The 25,059-nt window shown below is 40.9% G+C and overlaps 1 protein-coding gene across 1 annotated transcript in view; it reads left to right on the top strand.

The window, feature by feature from the left end:
• The window catches only part of LOC132575515 (cyclic nucleotide-binding domain-containing protein 1-like), a 180,775-nt gene that overhangs the window by 37,924 nt on the left and 117,792 nt on the right, over nucleotides 1-25,059 (top strand). The gene's annotated exons all lie outside the window — the stretch shown is intronic.

Below are 25,059 nucleotides of genomic sequence, written 5' to 3'. Positions count from 1 at the left end.
TGTTTCAGAATTTGTAGCGTCTTGTCCAACCTGCATAATGGCCAAAAGGAGGGGAGGAAAAACACCCGGTTTACTTCGTCCCACTCCTACCACAGGATGACCTTGGTCGGTGGTATCTATGGACTTTATAGTCGAACTGCCTGTATCACAAGGACGGACAGTAATTTTAGTAGTGGTTGACACGTTTTCAAAACAAGCCCACTTCATCCCTTGCAAACAACTCCCCACCGCTAAAAAACTAGCCCGCCTGTTCTTCCAACACATTGTGAAACTTCACTCATTCCCGGACAAGGTCATTAGTGACCGCGACCCACAGTTTGTTGCCAACTTCTGGCGGGAGTTTTGTAAACTAACAGGTATTGAACAGGGATTGAGTTCCGCCTACCACCCGCAAACGGACGGACAGACGGAACGCGTGAACTCTCTTCTCGAACAATATCTGTCATTAAGGTTTGTAGAATCTTTTGGGCTCAAGTGCCGTGTTCTACTGGAGAAAGTTTTTCTTCCAGACGTTTCGTTCTCGGCTGTGAAGAACATCCTCAGTGGCGTTGCAGCCAGAGCAGGCGCTCTGACCTTCTTGGCTGCTGTGCATTGAGTGAGGCCAGGGCTGCTGGAGAGCTGGTGTGAAGAAAAGGAAGATGGTTGTTGACTGTGCTGATTGTTCTGTGGAATGTACTGGTTGTTCTGTTACCAGCCGTGAAAACCTGAAATCTTTGATAATATCTAAGGTGCTTCATTAATTACCAACAAGACAATTGGGTGGAACTATTGCCTTTTGCAGAGTATGGCTACAACAATAGCCTGCATAGCTCAACAAAAACCACTCCATTCCAAATTGTAAATGGATACGAAGGGAAACCCTTCCCCAATCTGCCAGTCACCAACCCTACAAGTTCCCCCACCTCGTGTCGTCAATGGTGGGAGACTCTAACCAAAGGGTGGGAAATAATTCAAGAAAACCTAGAAGTGGCCAAAAAGGATTACAAGGCATAATTCGACAAAAAACACTCGCCCGAATGGAACTTCAAAGCAGGGGATACTGTGTTCCTCTCAACCAAAAACTTACCATTGCCACAATCATCCAGAAAACTGGCATACAAATACTTAGGACCTTTCAAAATCAAAAGAGTAATAAATGCAGTGACTGTTGAACTAGAACTACCTAAAATGTTTAGTAAAATTCACCCTGGGCGTTTTCGCACTGACCTTCAAGTGGCGCGACGACCCTCTTCACACCGGAGGATCTGCGCGGATTTCGCACAAGAAGCGCCGGTGCACCCAAAAGAGCCGGCGACTTCCGTCGCGAAACCCGCTCAAACGGAAACCGCCAAGAAGCAGGAAAACGTTTGAGCGGCTTTTGCGATGGAAGTCGCCGGCTCTTTTGGGTGCGCCAGCGCTTCTTGTGCGAAATCCGCGCAGATCCTCCGGTGTGAAGAGGGTCGTCGTGCCACTTGAAGGTCAGTGCGAAAACGCCCCCTGTTTTCCATTGCAGTCTTCTGAAAAAAGATCCTGGAGCTACGTCTTGGCATCCACGCCCTACGACGCCCACCCCTATTCAAGTGAGGGGTCAGAGTCATCATGAAGTGCAAGAAATACTAGATGCCAAGCTAAAGCGAGGGGTATTGCACTCCTGGTTCGATGGAAGTACTTTCTCCCCTCTTGCGACGAATGGATTAAGTCAACAGACCTAAAGGCACCTCTTCTTCTAAAAAGATTTTACCTACTGCACCCAGACAAACCCCGAGCGCGAGCTTAGGGGGGGCAGTATGTCAGGCTCTGTAACTCTATCATGTTAAGATTATAAAATACTAATCAAATGGACTCTCCATACTAACCCACTGCCTTTTGTTATACTGTAGCTAGCATGCATATCAAAGGGAGGATGTTTGAAGTGTTAACTTTGTTTAGGTTGTAAAAGGAGCAAAGGAATGCGACCGTTAGTAGATACCGCAGCTGACCAGCATCTTCTCAGAGGCAAAGAGATAAGCGGAAGCTCTCGTGTGAAAGTTTGCACCTTCACTCCCTGTTGTTTTGAGAATAGTGGTTTTGTTTAGATATCGCTTTGATGTAGATTCCATAAGACTAAGGGACACCCATTCCCAGGTATTAGTCTCAACTTTTGTATCCAGCTATGAGTTTCCAATAAAGTATACATTGTTTCAATGAATACTGCCTTGAGTCTCCATCGCCTGACAGCAGCCCCCTGTGAGTACACAGCATAAAATAAATAAGGAGAAAGATGGGCTAAGTTTTACAAATAAAATGCTGCTTAATGTAGTGGTAGACCGCTACTGGGCATAGATGTAACAAGAAAGAGTGGGTTGAGCTGATGTAGCTATAGAAGCATTCTACATGAAACAAATGGAGTGTGTCTGTCCTGCTATGCTGCTTAACAATTGAAAAGCCAGGGGACTGAAAACATTTGCTGTCATGAAAACAGCATGGAAACTTTGGGGGTATTGGTTCAAGAAGCTGCTGATCTGTGATGCTGTGGGGTCAAATATATGTTTAAAGTCAACAAGTGGGGCAAATAGCACTCTACTGGATCCCAGTGGAGATGAGATAGTCCTTATCTTGGGCTGCTGTATCACATTTTATTATGCAAACATTTGTCATTATTCTACCAAATGGTTAGTTTGGTAGTGATTTCTCTCCTACCACCTGTGTAGAACGTGAAAATATAAGCTTAATTTTATTTCAATAGACTGCAGTGTGTCTTCCCAGACTACAGATATTCATAGATCCATGATGCCTTCCGTGCTATGAATTATTCATTTTTCTCACAGGAGAAACACAATGCTTAATACTTGCTTTTAGTAATTTTTCTTATCCTGTCCTTTGGTCGTTTATTGTATAAAATATTTGTGCAAAATATGCATTTTATAAATATACATTTTCATTTTTTGATGAAACATTAATGTCTCATTCTTATGGTATACTGGATCCACTTCTCAGCTCTATATTAGGTTTTATGTATATTCCATTTTATTCTCCTTCCCCTAGCTCTCTTGCAAATGAGGTGAGAACTTTGCTCTACTCTTAGGTGGTACCTCTTCATTTTCTTCCTATTGATCTGTGCTATCTTTTCTAAATTGCTTTTGAACACAATGGTATTTCATTATGTGTAAAGAAACCATTTTCAACTTCATTTTCATATCCTTTGTGAAAGACAGTTTTTCATTATTCAGTCGATGCAATCTTTCCATTCAGCTTGTTCTACACTTCTGTTGATAATTCTTCATGTAAAAAAATTAAAAAGCCTTGTTGATAATGATAAAACAACATGATGAAAGATATTTCATAATAGGGATGTTTCTTGCTCAATTTCTCCAGTTTTGCACATTACACATTATGCTTTGATCATTCCAATATTTGAGGTAAACATTTTTAGAGAAACATTGAAGGTTTTTTCCCACACTAGAGTCATGCAACTTATTGTGCTCTTGAAGCAGTAACAAATATTTCAAAGCAGTAATTTTAGTATATTTATTGTTTCAGTTTATTTTCAATATTGCTACTTTTGTCAATCATATATAGTTTTGTCATGCAGTTTTACAAATAACAAGAACAATGAAACTACTCATAAAAATTAGAAACAAAGCTTCAAAAGTCTGCAAAATATATTTCCCCATTAAAACCCCTTTAAAAACAAACAGTGCCATAAATGCCCCAAACCATTGCTGAGGTGGAAAACATTTAACATCTTCAGGTATTCATAACTCTCATTCAGCTGTATGGGTCTTACATTGGTGATTTTAAGTGCTTTTACTTTCACCAATCTTTTAGAGCTGTTTAGAAAGTGAAAAAAAAACCCATAGATAATAGTAGCTATTTAATCCATTGTGTACAACCAAGCTCTATAATATAGCCGCATGTGTTCCAATCCTACAGAGATTCTCATCTGTGAGATCTACAACAAACCTTTCTGGAACTAAAATAGCTATCTGATAAAGTCAAGAAACAGATTAACAAAGCCAGAATGGTACCCAGAGAAAATCTGTTGCAAGTCAGGCCCAAAAGAGAGAATAACAATATCACTAGTGGTCACTTACAACTCTCAACTCAAAACAGTGCAATGAATCAGCAGCGACTTGCAGCCTCTGCTGAATAATGACAGTTTTCTTTTACAAGTAAAAGACCACAGACAGCCTTCCCAGCCTTAAAGAACTCTTCACACACAATAATGCAACATCTAACATCTAATATGGACACTGTTACCAGAGCTTGCAGTAAACCCAGATGCCAACTTTGCTGCCACATACACCCAGACAACACAATCACTGGACCTAACAGCATCAACCACATCATTTCAGGTTCATTCACTTGTTCATCTTTTAATATTGTATATGCCATTATACAATACAATGCCCTTTGGTTCTCTACATAGGACAAACAGGACAAACCCTATGCCAAAGGATAAACGGAGAACATTTCAGCTTCCCAGGTGTGGGGACCTCAAAGTAGCTGTTTTATTGCAAAAGAATCTCAGAAACAGAGTAGAATGGGAGAATGATAAGTTATTGCAACACTCAGGACAATGGAACCCCCAGGGCTTAACAGAGATATTGGATTCTTATCTTACTACACATGCTAAGTCGCTCAGTTCTCACATCTGTTAACTCTTTTATTACCTGTAGACACCACATACTTGGGCTTTCAAAAAGTTTTTGTCAAGGTACCGCACCAAAGACTTTTGAGTAAGCTTAGCAGTCATAGGAAAAGAGGAAAGAGCCTTTTATGGATTAAATATAGTTAAACAAGAGGAAGCAGAAAGTAGGAATAAATGAACAGTTCATTCAATAGGAGGGAAGTAAGTTGTAGGAGTATACACCAAGGAAAAATGTTTATATTTTCAATAGGGATGGGCATGAACCACATTTTTGCAGAACTGAACCATTAGATGTCTGCTATCCCCAATGTTCTAAATGTTTTAAATGGTTTAATGTTTAAAATTTAAATGTTTTTTATGCTTAAAATGTATTTATGTCAGATTCTTGTGTTGTGAGCGGCCCTGAACCACTTGTTGGGAAGGGCGGGATATAAGTCATAAAATAAACAAACAAACAAACACACACACACACAAATGAGGAGACTGGTTTGTGAACGGACCCCAATGATATTGATTTGTATACCATTTAAAGTTTAAACCCTGCTTTCTGCTCCGCAAAACCCCGCAAAAAGCAATAACTAAACAGCTGAGTGGTGGGGAGCACTTCACTGCTGACCAGTTTTTTGTGAAAAGCAGAAAGTAGGGGTTTAAACCTCTTCTTTCTGATTTCCATGAACAGCCACAAACTATTAAAATTTGTGAAAGTTTGTTGCTGTTCTTCAGTTTACAAACATTGCTTCACAAACCATGACCTGGCAAAAATTTGTGGTGAACATTAGTTTATTTGTGATGAACATTAGTTTGTCAGCTGCTCTATCCCTAATTTTGAGGGGGAATCCCCTCCTCCCTGTAATTGCTTATATTCATGTAGGACATCAGCTCAGGATTCATATCTGAGTGGTTTTTTAGGTTCCATAGCTTTGGGACCATTACTTTCAGTGAGGAATCCACTAGATTGGGGCAATATATATTTATTAATATTTATTAATATTTATTGATAACCATGGTTTTATCTGTTTTTATCTGTTTTAAATGCTGATCCCTTTATATGTTTAAATACTGTAATTTTGTTGGATCTATCACTGGAAGCCGCCCTGAGCCACTTGTGGGAAGGGCGGGATATAAATCCCAAATAAATAAATAAATAAATAAAACTGTTGATAAAGATAATGGCACCCTATTTTCACAAAATATATATATCCCTCTAATCTAAACACCTCCTTCCCCAAGCTTCAAGTGAATTAGACCAAGGAGTTTAGTTTTACAGACCCCCAAGTAGGTGCCTTGAAGCACAGACTCAACTCAGTTCTCTCCAATTATTCCTATTACGGAGGGGGGGAATGGTGCTACGGAGGGGGGAAATGGTGCTAGCCAAACTCGCCTGCATTTGTTTCATTTTCCTACTTTTGCAATGACTGACAATTTTTAAATACATTTCAAGTGAAAAAACTGTTTGCCATGGTTTCTAGCTGTAGTCTGTCTTTTTACAAAGTGAAGAAGGCGATCAGCAGCTTTGCCATTATTCCATATGTGGATTTGGGCAGGGGGACTGCAGTGCTGTTGTTCAGTGAAATGACATCACAATTGCAGGTGAATGCGGACTGCCTGAGCCCTCAAGACAGATAAAGCAAATTGAACCAATGGTTCTAGAAGTCCTTGAACAAGATGCCCCAAGCCATTGCTGAGGGGGGAAAGGCTCTGCCTCACAAATGATGGAGCAAAGGAGACTGGGAGCTCTCTTCAGCTTGTTTCCAAAGATAATGGAATTGGAATTCTCTGTTCTCCTTCTTTGCAACAATTTAATTGGAAGGAAGAAGTGCTATTGCCCTGGAAAGCAGCAGAACCAAAGAAAAAGACAAGTGCATGTTGTATTGCTGGTAAGCACCTGAACTTGGGAAAGGGGAACAGATTATTTCAGAGAAGGGGGTTTCATTATTCCAACATCCCCAGATATGCATTATTGTTCTGAAAAATCTCTGTAATGACCTAAACTAGCAGGACTTTTCTGGGACTTTTCAGTTTAGAAAAGAGAAAACTAAGGGACAACATTATAGAAATTTATAAAATAAAATTCTAGAATTCAAGGGCATCCAATGAAGTTGATGAGCAGTATATTCAGGCTAGACAAAAGGAAATACTTCTTTACATAATAAGCAATTAAAATGTGGAATTCAATGCCAGGGTATGTGGTGATGACCGTAAGCACAGACAGCTTTGAAAAGGAATTGGGCAAAGGATGATAGGCCTATTAATGGCTGCTAGTCAAAGTTACTAAAGGGAACCTCCACATTCAGTGACAGTAACCCTCTGAAAACCAGTGTAAAAGGCAATATCCGGGAAAGGTATTAACCACTATGCCCTGTTGTTGGCCCTGCAGAGTAACTGGCTGGGCACTGTGTGAGACAGGATGCTGAACTAGATGACTGGTCTGATCCAGCAGGGCTATTCTTATGTTTTTGCATCAAGTGTAGAGCTTCCAGAGATGCATTTGACTCATGCACCAATTGTTTTTGCTCACCATGTGATACCTAAAGCAAGAATTCATAATTTCTATTGTGGTACCTTTCAGTGTCTCCTCCTACACTATACAATCTGCAAGTTAAGATCTACCTCTCAGGCTCTGCTTTCTGTTCTCTTCCCTCACAGGGGCATGATGTGTGGTAACTATTTGCTTTTGGAATGCCCTTCCTCTTGAAGCTTGCCTGGGGTCTACTTTACTTTCTTTTAGGTGCCAGGTTAAAAAGCATCTTTTAACCCATGCTTTTAATTAGGGTTTTTTAAATCATATCAGCTTTTTAAAGATCTGGCTGTTTTATGGACAGGTTTTATCCTGCTTATGTCTAATGACTTGTTTTTAATGACTTGTTCTTTTATGCTGTGGTTGTTTTGTAAGCTGCCTCATGTAGAACGCTGAAGAGGTGACAAAGAATTATTCTAAAAAAATAAATTCATTTGGTGCAAACTGAATAGTGGTGATGCACAGATCTCCATTGTATATGTGATATTTATTTATTCATTTATTATTTGCATTTATAGGGCACCCTCCCCAAAACAGGCTCGGGGTGGATTACAATCAGGTTAGAACAATAAGTAAAAGCAGTAAATTAAAAGCCACATTTAAAAGAACATAGCTAAAATGTACATCCACATGGCTTCTATTTGGTGCTATTGAGCTCAGAAAGACTGTCGGATGTGAACAAAATTTGGGCCTTAACAGTGGTAGTTTCAGTTGCAGCTGGGAAGGCTAGATGATATCGGGACAGTTATATGAAACACTCTTCTAGATCTTACGTTGTGCCTTCAGATATGTCAGAATCAGAAAATCTTTATTTCTTTTTGCCAAGGGCCCTTATATTTAGAAATGCCTAATAAATAGTACACATCTGAAAGTATGATCATGTTTTCTTGGTATGAATGTAAACCGCTTTCTGTTCATTTCATTTAGAATGAGATGCAAGCTTTTTATAAGCAGTTGATTGTCACCTGTCAAAGTACAGTTTTGGCACTGTGACAATATTTCTGCATTACCTATCAGGAGAGGCCCTTATAATGACACACTTATGCAAATATATACTACTAAAAAAATAAACTTTGTTAGTCAAATGTAGTTCCAGAATCAAATTAACATTTTAACCATCTTTTCACAGGCTCATGAATAACAAACAGTTTTAATCATGCAGCAAGTTGAAATTCATAACTACTGTTCTAATTAGTGAACATGTTTTGTTAATGTGGCTTGGTGTCTTAGGTGCCTCAGAAAAATCAAAGCAAATATGTTTGATCAGAATCCTTTTTCTTGTTTGCTTTTCTCTGTGGGGTGTATGCTTTAGTCAGTTATCAATTTGGAGTCACTACTGTGCAAAACTTGAACAGCTGTGTCTACATTATTTTCCCAGAAGTCACTCTGGCTTGTCTGGGGTAAGAGAAACAAATGAATTACCACTGTGGGCAGGAAATAGGCCAGCACACATCATCAGAGGTGATGCTACCCAAACCCTTGATAGCTAAGGGTGAAGACAAATGTATATAGCTTCAGCAGTGAGCCCAGATTGCAAGTAGTGTGCCACTACTCACTACCATTTAGAGAAATGAAAAGCCATCATGTCTGAATTGGTCTCAAGAGGTAACCCATTCTTCTGATTTCCAGTGGAAGCTAGATTTAGAGAGTATCGATTGGACAGGACTTGATTCATTCATAAGGCTACCTTTTTTCAGAGAAGGGCTGTTCATAGTGATATTTGCTTGTGGAAGCAAGACAGAATACCTAAAAAATGGGACTGGGTCTTAAAGGTTCTTAACTGGAGTGAAATGGACAAACTTACTAGAATCTTAAAAGACAACAATTTGGAGAAGTTTAAAGAAGACTGGAGTAAATTCCAAAGTTACGTAGAAATACAATGGAGGGTGAAGAGTCATTTAGTAGTTTATGACAACATCAATTGAACTTTAAATGATAATGAACAATCGTGATTATTGAGTTAGTAGAATATAGTTACATGGTAATTATGCATATATGAGTTAAGATAAGATTAAGACAGCTGGAACTCCGGAGTTGACTTTATAACTTTGAGCTTTGTGTTTAATAAATATTAAGTGAATTATAGAGAAAGGGCTATTGAAAGATAACTTTTTGTGTAAAAATTTTATAACGGTGAAAAGATATTTAGTAGTTCAACATTAATTGAACTTTTAATGTTAAAGAGGTATTATGATATTGTGATAAAAATATTAGTAGAACATAGCTATTTGGTAAATATATATATATGAGAGTTAAGATAAGACTAAGATAGGGGGAACTCTGGAACTGAATTAATAATTATGAGCGTTGTGTTTAATAAGTGCTAAGTGATTATTAGAGAAAAAGTTAGTGAATGATAATTTTTTTTTCTTTCTAAAGATTTTATAATTGTGAATTTACCTTTAATACGCTTTTAATTTGTTTTAAGTACCGGCGGAGGTCATGAATAAGAGTGGGGGGGAGGGAAATATGTAATGTATTGGAGAAGTATATTTGAATTTGAATAGATGAATAGATGAATTTATTCCAATATATTGCAAAATAAAAAGTTTGGTTACATAGTGATATTTGCTGGCTTTGTGTCAGTCAAAACAGCTACTTCCATTCCTAGCTTCTAGCACTATTTAAAAGCAGCGTTAAAAGACATTTATAAAATGTTTGATCAGGTAAACATGACAAGCACTTGCAAAGAAAATGAAAGTAGAGAGCTGCCAAAAGCATGGGGGTGTGGGGGGTAGTGAATGCAGAATTTGGTCCACAGATCAAGTATCCCATTAAAAGAACAAATGTGGGGAAGAAAGGACAGAAGTCACTACAAAGTAAAAAAAATAATAATGAACCTGATCCTGTTTACAGGTATATATTTTTCCATGCTGAGGCACCCTTCATTTTTACCTTTGAGAAAACTTAGTTCTACACCATGTGGGAATTTCTTGTCCTCATTGGAGCCTACGCTTTATGTCACAGCACAAGTCACTGAACTGAACAATGACTCGTGCAGAAATACAGTGGGCAGCCATCAGCAAAGATGTGACATCAATCCTAGGAACAACATGGAAATGTCATCATGCTACTCAAGGAATTCCTGAAAAAAATATGGCTTTACCATAGATTTTCCATTAATTCCTAGAGAACTGTGATGTCACTTCCAGGTTTCTCCTGAAAGTGACATTACATAATTGGCCCAACAGTCATTTTTGTTTTTCTCCTGCTGCTTCTCTAAGCAGCAGCTGAAAAAGAGAGGAGGCCTAGTTCTGGACCATCAAGTGTCACAGAACCTGTTTCATCTTCCATGTGGACTAGAAACAAAGCTGACCATTAAAAGAAAGAAGGCCCTTTCAATCATGGCACCTCAACTATGACTGGCCTTTCTCCAGTTACTTGCCCAGTAGTGGACTTAACTGATTTCTAGCACCAAGTAAAGAGCTTCCTGTTCACTCATGCTTTTGGCCAAATGGTTTGATTATGGTTTAATTTGTTGTTTATTTCTGGCTTTACTGTCATTTTTGGCTGGTTAGTTAATTAATATGTTACTTTGTTGAAAGGTTTTCCTGTTCTGATTGTATTCAAATTGGTTCTCTTTATTTTTATTATATGATGTGAGAGTGGAGCTGTTCTGAATTACTTTTAGTATGGTTGCGTCGCTATAGATTTTTCTTCTTTTGTTTTTTGGATTATTCTTAACATTTGTTATATTTGTATTTCATCGTATCGTACTTTATCACCTTCAGATTGAGAGGTAGAATATAAATTTGTAAACTTTATAAAGTAAACAAAACAAGCAGGCACTCCTGCCCAAAAATTCTACTGTGAATACAGTTGCCATCCTTCTAGTGCGGCCTAGATATTTTGCAGAATTAGAACTGCTCTCCAGATCACAGGGATCTGTTTCCTTGGAGAAAATGGCTGCTTTGGAGAATGGATTATATGACATTCTACCCTGCTGAGATCCTTTTTCTCCCCAAACACTGCCTTTCCAAGATTCTACTCATAAATCTCCAGGAATTTCCCAAGCCTGAGTTGGCATCTCTATGTGTGAAGGCATGAGGGTTGCCAGATCTGTGTTGGAAAATATGTGAAGACTTTGGGGGTGGATCTGGGAGAGGGCAGGGTTTGGGGAAGAGGGCTTCAGCATGGTACAATGCCATAGAGTCTAACCTTCATAAGTTCATAGCAGTAATTTTCTGCAGGGGAGCTGATCTCTGCCGGCTGGAGATCAGTTGAAAAAGTGGTAGATCTCCAGGCCCCACCTGGAGGCTGGCAACCCTAATGTGATCCTTAGGCTAAAGAAAGAATAATTTCTTGCATTTGTATAGAATATAGAATGGCTTTGCAAGTAGTATCCAACAGTAAACATGGCATTTTTTTCCTACCATCTGGGTGCCTTTTTTTTTTTTTTGGCTCAGTCAAGGGCACACTCAAATCCGCATCTTTCTGATTAGCCAAAGAACTCAATATAGTAACCCTATATTTATCATCCTAGAGTCATCATTATTAGTTTGATGGAGAGCTGAAATAAGTCACAATGGCAAAGAACTGTTATTAAGCATTAATGTGATCCTTGAGACGGATCACGAGGCACATGCGGCTGTCAGAACATGAGGTACTGATGAAGGGGCACATGCTGGTGTCTCCTTTTAAAGTGTGGGAGAAGAAATGCCACTTCCTTAAAGTCCTAGATAATTCTCCATTTTTGCCATTTGAGTAACAATCTTTTGCAATGGCATCATGTTCCCTGTGGCTCCTTTGGCATGTGATAGATGTTAATGTTGTTGATTTTTATATGTAGATGTAGTTAGAATATATATGAATGTAAGGCTGAAGTCCTGAAACCGCTTTTTGCATATTGATATTGTGGGTTTCACCAGCATTCAGCTAAGCTTAAGATGTTCACTAAATGCGTACGTATATATGATGAAAGGAGCTTTGACTCTCAAAGGCTTATACCCGAAACATCTTGTTGGTCTCTAAGGTGCTACTGGACTCAAAACTAGCAGTTCTACTGAAGAACAACATGGCTACCCTCTGAAATTGTGTGCCTTGTGTTTAAAAGCTCCTTTCTTCTTTCTCCTGGTGGATTTGGAGCAAAGGTTCAGCCAGGAACTCATGTATGTTATATTAATACAAACTGCATAGATCACATTTGGGATGAAGTATGCATGCCAGGATATATTTGCTACTTATTACTTGAAAAAAACATGTAAATGTGGAACTGATCCTTTCTCAGTCCAATCAAGCGGGCTCTTGATCAGATATTGTTTAGGGAAGTGGTTCTGGCTTTGGCCTGACTGGCAGGACTGCCAAAGGGGGAATGGGGGGAAATTTCAGGGACCCCAAGGCATCTGGAGAGCCCCTGAGGACAGTGTCATGCTGCATCCAGCCAAATGCCTTTCCAGTGACTTTGTAACAACAAGCAAAGTAATTTATTTTGTTACAATTTTTGGTTTGGATCACAGTTGTACGGGGTTAGATGGCATTGTTGTATGGGGGCCCATGGGGACTCTTGGCAGTCCTGCTTACTAAGAGCTGTTGGATGTGGTTTAAATGCAGTGATGTTTTCTGTCACCGATTCTCTTTTTATGCTTCTAAGAAGAGCAAAGACTGATGTCAGCCTTGGAGGTCTTTAAATTGGGGAGAGAGTTGGGGACTGGGGCTGTATCTGCCACCTCCCTGCTAGGTGGTCAGGCATCAGAAGGCCAGTCTTCCTGCCCCTCCCATTTAAAGATCCCCGTCAATCAGCTGATCGGTGAGGGTCTATAAATAAGGAGTAGGTTAAAGTTGCAGCAGCACTGCCCCTTCCACTGGCCCGAGACCCGGGTGGACGAAAGCAGCAGTGTGGCCTTGCTCCAAAGCTGCCTCCCCTGCAAGGCTGTGCTGCCTCTTTCGTCTGCCTGGGTTCCGGGAGGGCAGAAGGGGCAGTGGAGCTGCTCTGCCTCATGAAGCTGTTCTGCCCTTTTTGGTCACCTAGGTCCCGGGCAGGCAAAAGGGGCCTCACTCCATGGCCTGGTTGCTGGCAGGCCACAGACTGGTACCAGTCCAGGGACAGGTGGTTGGAGACCCCTGCTCTAAAGCCTTATACCCCATGTAGAGGAACCTGGAGCTCACAGTTTATTCCTCCCCCACAGTTTGTGAAGCTGGGTTCCCTCCTTCCCTCAAATGCAGCACTTGGGCTGTGAGGACAGGTAGGCCTGTAGTAGGGCTACCAATCTCCAGGTGGGAATTACAATTGATCCTTGGGCTATAGAGATCAGTTTACCTGGAGAAAATGGCTGCTTTGGAGAATGGATTCAATGGCATTGCACTCTACTAAGGTCCCACTCCTCCCCAAACCCATCTGTCCACTGTCTCCACAACCCCAAAAATCTCCAGGTATGTTTCAATTCAGAACTGGCAATCCTATCCTATGGTAAAAATGAATATCTAGATTCAGGCCTCAGATTCAGTGGGAGCTGATTTGTGCAAAGCAGGAGGGGGGGGAGACCCTCATGCCAAGCGAATTTAAGTGAAGGGCCAAACATTTTCCTGCTTGGCCCCAAAATAGGCAACCAGCTAATCCTGCATGACCTCAACATGGGGATGGAGGGTTGGGAGCTCATTTCTTGCTGGAAAGGTAGGGAGAGCTTGCTGCAATGCAGCCTTTGTTCCTGCTCTAATGGCCGGTGACTCCAGGGCACAACCTTTTGGTTTGCTTACCCCTTGTGTTCCCATCCAGGGAAGTTGGGGAAGTGGGCAAACAGTAGTCCCCCCTCCATTTGGGCAGGAACTAGCTTTTCCACAGTCCTATTCCCTTTGTAAAAATTCCCTCCTAAGCAACAGAAGTATGGAATCCTTCTTGGAAGACACAGTGGGCAACAATATAATGTGTTTATGATGTGTTGACTCTGGGGAGAGATTAGGGTTGCAGACTTTGGTTGGGAAGTTGATGGAGATTTACAGGCAGTGGTGGCTGGGAAGGGAGGAGAAAGAACTGGGAGGGAACTGTCATTTCCTCCAGATAAACTGATCTCTGCTGTTTGTAGATTAGTTGAAATTCTGGGAGAACTCCATGCCCCACATAGAGGTTGGATCTGTGAGTGAATGTACAGATAGGAGGGTGGAACAGAGTTGCTTTGTGTGTAAACATAGTCAGATAAGAGTGGTTGCTGGTGCTTAGATACATGATGCAGTAGCTAAAAAGGCAAATGTGATTTTGGGCTGTATCAAGTGAAGTACAGTGTCCAGATGAAGTGTGATGGTATCACTTTACTCTGTTCTAATTAGACCTCACCTAGAGTATTGTGCTCAGTTTGGGGCACCACAATTTAAGGATATAGACAAGCTGGGATGTGTCCAGAGGAAGGCAATGAAGATGGTAAAGGGTCTGGAGACCAAGTCCTATGAGGATATGTTGAAAGAGCTGGGGTATGCTTAGCCTTGAGAAGAGATGACTGAGAGGTGATATGATCACCATCTTCAAGTACTTGAAGGACTGTCATATAGAGTATATAGGCTTCCCAATCCCCAGGTCCCAGAGGGGGATCCCCCGGTTTTACAGGCTTTCCCCCTCCCCCATCCAGCTGACCGGCGGGGGAAGCTTCACCCCCATAGCCATCATGCACCTCCATGAATGATTCCCATAGGGAATGATGGGGAATTGATCTGTGGGTATCGGGGGCTCTGGGGGGGCTGTTTTTTGAGATAGGGGCACCAAATTTTCAGTATAGCATCTAGTGCCTCTCCCCAAAATGCCTCCCAAGTTTCAAAAAGATTGGACCAGGGGGTCCAATTCTATGAGCCCCAAAAGAAGGTGCCCCCATCCTTCATTATTTCCTATGGAAGGAATGCATTTAAAAAGATATGCAGTCCCTTTAAATGTGATGGCCAGAACTCCCTTGAAGTTCAATTATGCTTGTCACACCCTTGCTCTTGGCTCCACCCCAATGTCTCCTGGCTCCGCCCCCAAAGTCCCCAGATATTTCTTGAATTGGACTTGACAACCCTAAGAGGATAGTGTGGAGATTTCTGTTGCCCCAAAAGGTCGGACCAGAACCAGTGGGTTGAAATTGAATCAGAACTTTCAGCTAAATATTAGGAAGAAGTTCCTGACAGTTAGGGTGGTTCCTCAGTGGAACATTGGGAGGTAGTGGGCTCTTCTTCTTTGGAGGTTTTTAAACAGAGACTAGATGACCATCAGACAGCAATACTGATTCTGTGAACTTAGACAGATCATGAGAGGGAGAGTAGGAAGTGTTGTATCAGTGTTTAGTTCTCGTGGCCCTTTCTTACCTGCCCAGGAAAACACTGTTTGCCACTTTAGGGTCAGGAAGCAATTTTTTTCCAGGTCAGTTTGGCCAGGGATCATGAAGGTTTTCTGCCATCTTCTTGTCATAAAACAGGGGTCACTGGGGTGTGGGGTAAGTATTTGTGAATTTCCTGCATTTTGCAAGGGGTTGGAAGTCCCTCCCAACTCTATGATCCAGTGTGTGTATGGTCACCTGATATATGAAGAGGGAAGGTGCATGTGAATGTTGGGCAGCTGCCTGGGGTGTGTGGGCTAGATGTCTCCAAGCTCTCTCTGGCATCTGCTCTTCACAGCTATATGTTTCCAGTTGTAAACCTTTGCCACTGTTTTCCCATTTTCTGAGAAAATATTGCTGATACAGCTGCTATTTATTAATTCACAGACAATAAAATAAAACATATATAATGCTATCTGTAAGCAATTGGGCTCAAAATATATTAACATTTGCTGATCAATCTTATTGCTCCATTAAGCAGGCCTGTTTGCTGTTGGCTACTTACACTGTAACTGTGTGTTGCTTTGTCATTTGAAGGATGCAAGTGACTGACATGAATTCTAATTCTGATACAAACAAGAATGATGAATGTAAAAACAATTCTGTTCTTAGAAGTGTTTTGAAAGTAACAAACACTGTGTAAGGTATATTACCATACATCAAGATATACATAGATGACAGTTCCATATTTACATAATTCTAACAAATATTAAAAGAAAAAACATGATGCAGTGAAATATTGTGCAGTACACAGGCCTGTTTCAGCCATCAGATGTGTATGAGCACTGCTCAGTCCTTTACAAGTAACTTAATTCTACAACCACCAAGAGGCTTTTGCCACTTTGGGAGCACCTACAATCAGAGGGGAGGAGCCCATCATGTCTGCTTCTCCACTAAACAGACACCACAGCCCTGGCACCACATAATTAACCCTGTGCACTTGGCTGCAGATCTCTGACTATGACAAAACTACTATTAGATGAAAACTGTGGAAAAGTGGTATCTAGAATGGGCCTGTAATATGCAAAAGGCATTATGTTTTATGGAGCCATAATATAGCTGGTAGATCCCCAGAACGAATTTTAATACATGGACTATGATTGTTTGTGAAACTACTAGGGCTGTGATTCAGGTATATGTGTGTACTTTCAAACAAGTCCTCATAACTATTTTCTGTTTCCCACTTAAGGCCTATATGAGAGGGCCTTCACTTACAACTTGTCTGGGTGTTGGTTACAATCTTCTAGTTCATTTATTTGTGTTCTCCATCTGCAAGTGTTCTCTCCAAGTTGGAAGCAATAAAGAGTCCTGTTGAAGCTACAAGAGTCTCCTGTGTGCTGGCTACAGAGCAAGGGTGATCTGAAGCAGAACAGATAAAACTTACCCATAGCTACCTCACCACAGGTGATGCTAAAAGGATGATGTCAGCAGCCCAAGCAGTGGTCACTGAGTATACACAGAGGCAGCTCAGATGGAGGCAGCAGGTACCACCAACTACCATGTTCCATTTTTGCTCTCCCACCCACCCTCTGAGAAACAGCATAGTGAGCCTTCCTGAGGTCCCAAAGGGTTACCAGCTTTCTTTCTTTTCTCCCTCCCACGGCCCTACCAATGGTAGACAATTTCATCATCTGGAAGAGAGGAGAGCAATATGTGCCTCTTTGTGCTCCCATTGAGGAGAAAGGTAGAGTACAAATGAACTAAATAAACAAATAAATGAGTAAAAAACACATATGAGAAAAGTTGCATTATCCCTTTTACTTCATCATCCCACATAACCCATATCTCAATATGTTTCTTGCTATGTCACTGGTGTATAAAGCCACCAGCATGTTTTCCTTGGAACCATTATGTAACCATCACCTAAAATTATTTTTGTACTAATGAAAAGAATTTAAAGAATTTCTATGGTTTTCAACTCAACAAAAGAAAACAAAATCATGATTCCTGCTTTCTGCTGCCTTGCTGTAACATTGCCATTGACTGTTGTTCACTTCTTCACTAGATGTCAGTAGAGCACCCACTCATGGGATGATGCATGGCATGGGGACTGATGTGGCAGTTTCTATTCAGGTCCCCGTTTCAGTCTAGAGATTCTCAAGATAAACAGATTGTCACATTTAGCACAGTCTGCAACAGAAACTTCCCTCCAGATTTTTAACTTATACTCTGGGTTCCAAATGTTTTTTGAAAGTAAATATGTCTGCATTTGGCTACAAATGACACAGCATCACTTTCCTAGAAGTTAATAAGATAATTTACAGTGCATACTTTAATAACCCAAACACCATAGGGTACATGTCATGAGCCCTGTTCATTTAATGAAAGCACGTTATGTGCATGGAGGAGGTGGAATCATACACACGGATCCCAACACATGGTATTTGTGCATTCAGACATATGTATGCAGGGATCCTTTACATGCACAACTGTATCCATGTTTGCTTTGTATACAGGATTGGGACTTGGGTTTCTTTGGGGGGTGGGGGTTGTAGGGTTTTTTGCAACCTTCTCAACCGCATATGTAAAATCTAAGTGTATAACATTTGAGCACTTGCAAATTTCCCTACAGGTATATGTCTGTACGTGCAGACATGTATAAAAAGGCTCCTGAGGTGACAGGGCCAGTGGACATGATTCCCTTCCTATCTGTGCGTACAGAGTTATATGGGAATTATGCATGCATTGCTGCTCTGGAAGAAAGGACTGAAAGTACAACAAATAAATATAAATTAATTTACAGAAAAATATGAGATTCTGTTGTGCGAAGGTACTTGAAAAAAGATGTCAGTTCTGTGGGGCTTTATACATCCACATGCCCCTGGAGGTGCAGATCTGTAACCTGCAGGTTATTATCCATCAAGATGTATTGTCTGTAGACATTTTAGTTCCATACATTCCTCTTATGTATAAAGGCTTTCTTAGTAGCTGTCTGACAACTGACAACAATTCAAAGTCTCCTGTAAGCATTCTTGTTGAGGAGGCTGCTGAAGTAAACCAGTAGGAGTCTAAGAAACTTGGCAGTAATTCTTTAACCAAGCTCTTGGCCTGCTGATGCCTTACATCTGTCCTTCCACTCTGCTTCTTTCATGAGCTCCAGGAATGTCCCCCTTTCTCTCTCTCTTTCTCTCTGCCTCACACTTCCCCTGCCATTCTCTTTCAAACTCTCCACAAACCTCTCCAGTATCGCTTGAAGCATCAGGCTTACAGCTATCAAATCCTATCAGCAGCACCAACAGTATAAGTGTATTTGGCTCTTCAGGCATCTGAAAAGAAAAGTCCAAAATTGGAACATATGTTTTGCTGAACTAGACCCTTAAAAAAAGACAGTGATGATTTTCTAGTTTGTGGCACAATAGTATAAAAATGCAAACTCATCCAATTTCAAAAATGCTGCCTCTTTTTTTGTGTGTGTGGTGTAGGAATGGGGAGGAGGGAGTGGATTTCTGATGGCTCTTGAAGACAACGTGAAATGTCCAGTCATTAGCCTTTGGGCATTTGCCAAAATGCTGTTGGCTGGAGGGTGTGTGTCAAAGCTGACATTTGGAATGGAGACATGGAAATGTCTGTTATAGAATATACTTCCTCTAGGAGCACATGTTCCCACAAGATTACCATGTTGTAACATATACCTCTGACCTATAAAATGATTAATGAATAAGATTAAAGAGAGTAAAGGCAGTTCTTTGTTGATGTTTACAGGGTTTTCATATGACAAGTCTAAGAGATTCCAACAGGAAGGTACCAAAGGAAGGCTTACATTGATTTAAATAAGGAAATGCTGAGTAGGATTAATTGAATTGCCTTTTGTCTCTTAATGGCACTGAATTTTTTTCCCTTCAGCTTAGTCTGTTGGATCTCTCCCCACCCCCTCCCGATAAGTTAAATTTTCACTTAGAATTGTAGTGTTGACCATTAAGTCTCAAACACATGGTCTGGAATTCAGTTTTGCATTAACTCTTAAAAGAGTACTAATATAAAAAACTCCTCTATATCTGGCAGTAACAGAGATCACCCTCACACACTGTTCTCAGAGCTGGAGAGAAAAGAGGCTTTTATTTGTACCCTTTTGTCTTCCAATTAAAAGAGATCTTTAATCTTGCTGTATCTTTACTTGCACATTTTCCTCAAAGCCCTGATTACCTCATTATTTTTGGTAGCAAATAATGGCTTGGATCTAATGAACCATGAGTTAATTGCTCTTTCTCACTTTCCTTTTCCTGCCATAGCCCTGTGTGACTATGCCCTTCCCAAGTGAATCCAAAGGGTCAGATAACCCTTGGAAACGTTGTGGGACTATAGGATAGGTCAACTGGAACTTGAAACAAAATCCATAGGAATTGCAGCCCTTCCCTTTCATGAGCAGAAGTGCTTTCTGCTCATGTAAGAGCCTTTTTGGATCTAATCCATTGTTTCCACTTATAATGAACATGAAAAAAAAAGTTAAAAGCAAATATCCAAACTGCCTGTGGAATCATAGATGATGGTATAAACAATAGGTTACTTTAGTAGGAAGCTGTCATGAGTATAGACAATGTGTTTCAGCAGGCAACATGTGTGCTGATGCAAAATGGTAGTTGTGTCTTTGGGCTAATTCAGAGATTGACTTTAAGTCTTAGGATTGTACTGTAACATAGCAGCACACGGACTAACATAGCAAAGCAAGCCATTAGATATGGGGGTGTTCTTTTGGTGACTATCTGGATGCTCTGTGTGTGTGTGTGTGTATGGGACTGTAGAAGACAGCCCAAAACAATTGAGTGGTGGGGAGCACCTCCCTGCCTCTCTGCTGTTTTTGCAGCTTTCAGGGGGAATAGACAGCAGGGATTTAAAGAGCATTGGGGTATCTTTAAACATCTGGTTTCTGTTCATCCACAAACTACCACAGACTACCACAGACTACTTACTGCTAGTTGCTCTAAAAGTTTGTGGAAATTTGTAATGGAAGACCTAGACAGATGGTAGAAAGAAGTTTGAGAACATCATGATGAATTTTGCTTCACGGTTTGGTTCTTGTCCATCCCTAACGCTGCCTTCCTTCCCAAGAAAGCCTACTTGCATAACTGAAGATATACAGTTTAATAAGTTGATTAAAGATCCAGAACGTTTCTTCAACTAAATACTGTTTTTGTGAGTCCTTTATTAGGAAGTGACATATGAAACCTTTCAGTAATTAATAGAACACTACCATTAGTCTGTGCATGGTTTGCACTTGACTTGCGGACAACAGTTCACCGCTATCATTTCCCTTTTTGTAAAGTAACTCTGAGACACCTTTTGGCCACATAGAAATAATTCCCTGCCATTCCTTTCAAGTTCTTTACCTACCTCCTCCAGTATACCTTAACATAAAGATTTCATTTTCTTTTAGAAGAGCCCTATTTGGTTATGTACTGAATCACATTTACCTGTAGTCATAGGTTATAGAGTCCTGCTATAGATTCCTGTCATCCTTCTTCTATTGATTAATTGCTTTTGTTTATGCATGAGAACCACATATTATCTTAGAATTCAATCTGTTAAGAACAGGTAATACTCATGGCTAGTTCAGAGATGTCTGTATCTCACCAGTTTCTCTGTAACACATTATAGTTGAAGATAGGCATTTGTATGACAGCTGACTATATGAAGAAACATTGTGTTGAATCAGTGTGAAATTCTTACTTGTGGTGGTAGATCTGTGGCCCAGTGATGAACATCACAAATGGGAAGACCAAGTTGCCCACTATGGCAAGCAATCTCCCATTTCCTTGCTTCCACTGCTGCTCAGGAGAGCAGTGGGACCAAAACTGGGCTGTGCATGTGTTAGCAGTCAGACCCTCTCCTCTTTGAGGGGCCGTTTAGAAAGATAAACACTCTTCTTTATGTCACCCCAAAATCATATGTACAGGGCACTGCCTGACCTAAGAGTGAAACCAAAAATGGATCTGATATAAACAAAATTGATGCTGGCTAGGTAAGAGCCTGAGAAAGTATTTTGGTAGATAAATCATAGGGTGCTTTCACACAGAGACTGTATGCAAGTGGATTTTTCTATACTTATATAGTAAAAATCCAGTTGCAAAGCACATTATTTAGGGCGTTTTCGCACAGAGCTTACCCCGGAATGACGTCCCTCTTCACCGCGCAGCATCTGCGCGGATTTCGCACCAACTGCTCCGCAGAACCCGGAAGAGCCGCAAAGTCCCGCAGCTTTTGCGTCACAAATGTAAACCGCCAAAACCCAGTTTACATTTGCGATGCAAAAGCCGTGGGACTTTGCAACTCTTCCGGGTTCTGCGGAGCAGTTGGTGCGAAATCCGCACAGATGCTGCACGGTGAAGAGGGACGTCGCTCCGGGGTAAGCCCTGTGCGAAAATGCCCTTAGTGTGTGTGAATGCACCCATAGATTCTCTTCCCCAATGTAAAAGAGATGCATAATTTTAAAACAATGTGTCATGCTTCTCTTTACCCATTTACTCTAATTATGCAACACATAACCCTTTCATAAAAACCTGGTAGTTTTCCTGTACGGTAGTCAGGGGTCTTCAAGAAACATAAGCTTCTATAATTCAATCCCCTATGATCTCATTGGGGTTTCCCAAGACATTGTTCATCCCTGGAAAAGCAACTGAAACATTGTTTTGGGGGCAAACACATCAGACTGCTTCAGGGAACATCTTCCTGTTGAGGTATGAATCTATCTTAACCCAGGACGACAGCTATACTTTGACAGATGGCGATCTAGCAGGCATGCTAGGTCACAGTGACCTTATCAGCAGGCTGGTTTGAGCCGGCTGAGAACAGGTGAAGGAACCTGCTGAGTCAGCATGACACTGCACAGCCCGGATTGGCTGACTGAACTATAAGTAAGCTGTGTGTGCAACACACGGGTCTCTCTGAGAGTTGATGTGCTGGCGGAGCGTTTTGTCTGTGAGATCAATATATTGGACTGCACTAGTGAGCACTTATTGTATATATCTGTAAATACACTATAACTGTAACTGCCAGTACTCTGAGCCCTAGCAGTGTGTGCTCTCAGCACCATACCTCATCCCCCAACTTGCATGTAGATCCTCTCTTTGTGAAATGCTGGCCATTTTGCTGCTGCTTCCATGAGCCTCTATAAGATTTGGTAAATATTACCCTTCCGTAAGAAGCTTTCCCATTTGTACTCTGCCTTTCCTCTTAGTTGGCTCTTGTATGTGTTTAAGTGTGTGTGTGTTTTATCCTTTTATTTCTCTTTTTGATAAAAGCCTTTCTGATTGAACATCTGCCTAGTTTATTTGAGAATTCTCTTAGAGGAGAAAAATCCTGGTATACATTGGTGGAGACCCCAGCTACCTGCCTCTTGCTTTGTCTCCTTAAGCTAATTCCCCCAATTAAATAGGAGACCTCTTTTGGTAACAGGGGACAGGCATTGTGCAATGCCATGATGTCTCTTTGCAGGGGACAGGCATTGTGCAATGCCATGATGTCTCTTTGAGGTGCATGACATAGTGGCATTATGTGACAGTAATTCCAGGTGTCTCTTGCCCCCAGAACTTCCCTACCCTGAATCATGAATAAGTTAACAGTTCATCATGGTGAGCATGCACACATAACCCATCCCTCACTCTCCAAAATGCAGCCTTCATTTAAAAAAGCTGCAATTTATTTTTTGGCCTATGACTAGAAGATGACAAAGAAATTAGATTTATACCCCACTCTTCACTTGGAGTCTCTGAGTGGTTTACAATCTTCTTTTCCTTCCTCTCCCCACAAAAGATACTCTGTGAGATAGGTGTGGCTTGTCGGTATATGGAGTCCTCCTTTACACAGCATGACAGGAGCAACAAGGAAGCAGGTGGATCTATCTGACAGGTCAGGTCAGAGTAACCTTGTCAGCAAGCCGGTTCTGGCTGGACAATGACTAAGGGAAAGTACCTGCTGGAGTCAGCAAGTATATGGACTGCCTTGATTGGCTGATGTACATATATAAGGACTGCATTGCCTGTATGTAGTTCTCTCACTCGAGAGGTGGATGCTGGCGGAGCACTTTGTCGCTCAGATCTATGTTTGTTACCGCACTAGTTACTTTGTATATATTCTGTAAATACACTGTTTTAATACTAGGTGCTGGTGTGTGGCTCACCTTCCTTCCGGAGCTTACTATTGTACGGTTCTCTATTCCTCACTCTGCACACACATGCACCGATAGGGCTGAGAGAGCTCTTTTGAGAACTGCTCTTGAAAGAGCAGCCCTTTCAAGAACTGTGACTGACCCAAGGTCACTCAACAGATGCTTGTGGAGGAGTGGGGAATCAAACCTGGAAAACCCCTATTCCTGGGGTTCTCCCAGATTAGAGTTTGTATACTTAAACAGTACACCAAACTGACTCTCTCTAGGAGTACCCAAATATAAGCTTGGATACACTGGAAATTTCCATGAACAGAAGGGGTTTGCTCCCTACCTCTCCTGTAGCACCCCAAATATTTCCTCAAATGCTGTTTCTGGGGTGGAGGGAAGGAACCCCGGGAATAGTATGAGTGGAAGTCAGAGGTTTGAAGTGGGAGAGGGAAATTGGCAAAATTGCCGCCCCTTCATCCACAGAAGTCCTCTGTGGAATTCAAGTGGTAATGCACATCTCATTTTTTCTTAGAAATAATGCTGTCATTTACAAAAACATATTGCCAATGGAAATTTAGTAAATATATTTTTCATGCCCATTTGCTCTGCTGTGTTTTTATGGATTAGTGCAGCTAGGAAGGCCTTTGATTATATGGTATTTACACTGACTGATTCCTTTCCCTGTTTTTTTTTTAATGGCACATGCCTACTTTAGTTATAGGTGGTTAAAAAAGGAAAAATGGGTGACTTTGGGGAGGTCCAGCACACATAGGCCCTGGCCTGGTTGTTTGGCCCCCATTTACTTCAGTAAATTTGCTAATTTATGTGAGAGACTATACTAAGTCACAATTTGAACCATCACTGAAATACTTCTATTTCTGTCTGATATTCTTTTCTGCAGCCCCTGTCTAGAATAAAATGTATTTTATTGATAATGGGTAAGATCCCCCCCTCCTGCATCTTATTGATCTGCTCTGTAAAATCAGGAAACTTCAAAGTGGTGTAAACTTTTCATATTAATGTCCATATTGATTTTGTGTGATTAATATTCTTTTGCCCCCTCGCTCCTTTTTCCTTCCTTTCCATCGCCACCAATTTCCTTACTTGTTGGCAAGTTGACATATTTGTAGAATATTAATGAAGCATAACTATCTAATTTCAACTTGCTTGGTTCTTTGGGGGGACAGGAACAAGACTGTAAGTAAACTCCCCTCCTCCACATCACTTACCCATATTTCCTGCACATTCTCTATCTTCATGCACTATTTTCTGCATAGACTAATAATAATTATCTCTATGGTGCACACCATGTAGGAATCTACCCTCATTTCCAGCGTCTAATTTATCATCTTATGGCATTTATAGCATTTTGGTGACAGTGGTACTTTGTAGGGAACAATATTAAAACAAAGCAGTAGTACAGAATGCAGTATTACGTGCCTGTCTTCTGGTTCCCTCTCAACAAAGCTATATGAATCCATTTGGAATCTGGTCTGATTATTGTTTATCATGTTTCTGGAACAAAAATGAATTGCAGTGGGCAAATATTTCTTTACACACATTGTCT

Source organism: Heteronotia binoei, chromosome 7, assembly GCF_032191835.1.
Source record: "Heteronotia binoei isolate CCM8104 ecotype False Entrance Well chromosome 7, APGP_CSIRO_Hbin_v1, whole genome shotgun sequence".
Classification (NCBI taxonomy): domain Eukaryota; kingdom Metazoa; phylum Chordata; class Lepidosauria; order Squamata; family Gekkonidae; genus Heteronotia; species Heteronotia binoei.
The sequence above is the reverse complement of the archived record's forward strand: the minus strand, read 5'-3'. Positions and strand labels throughout refer to the sequence as shown.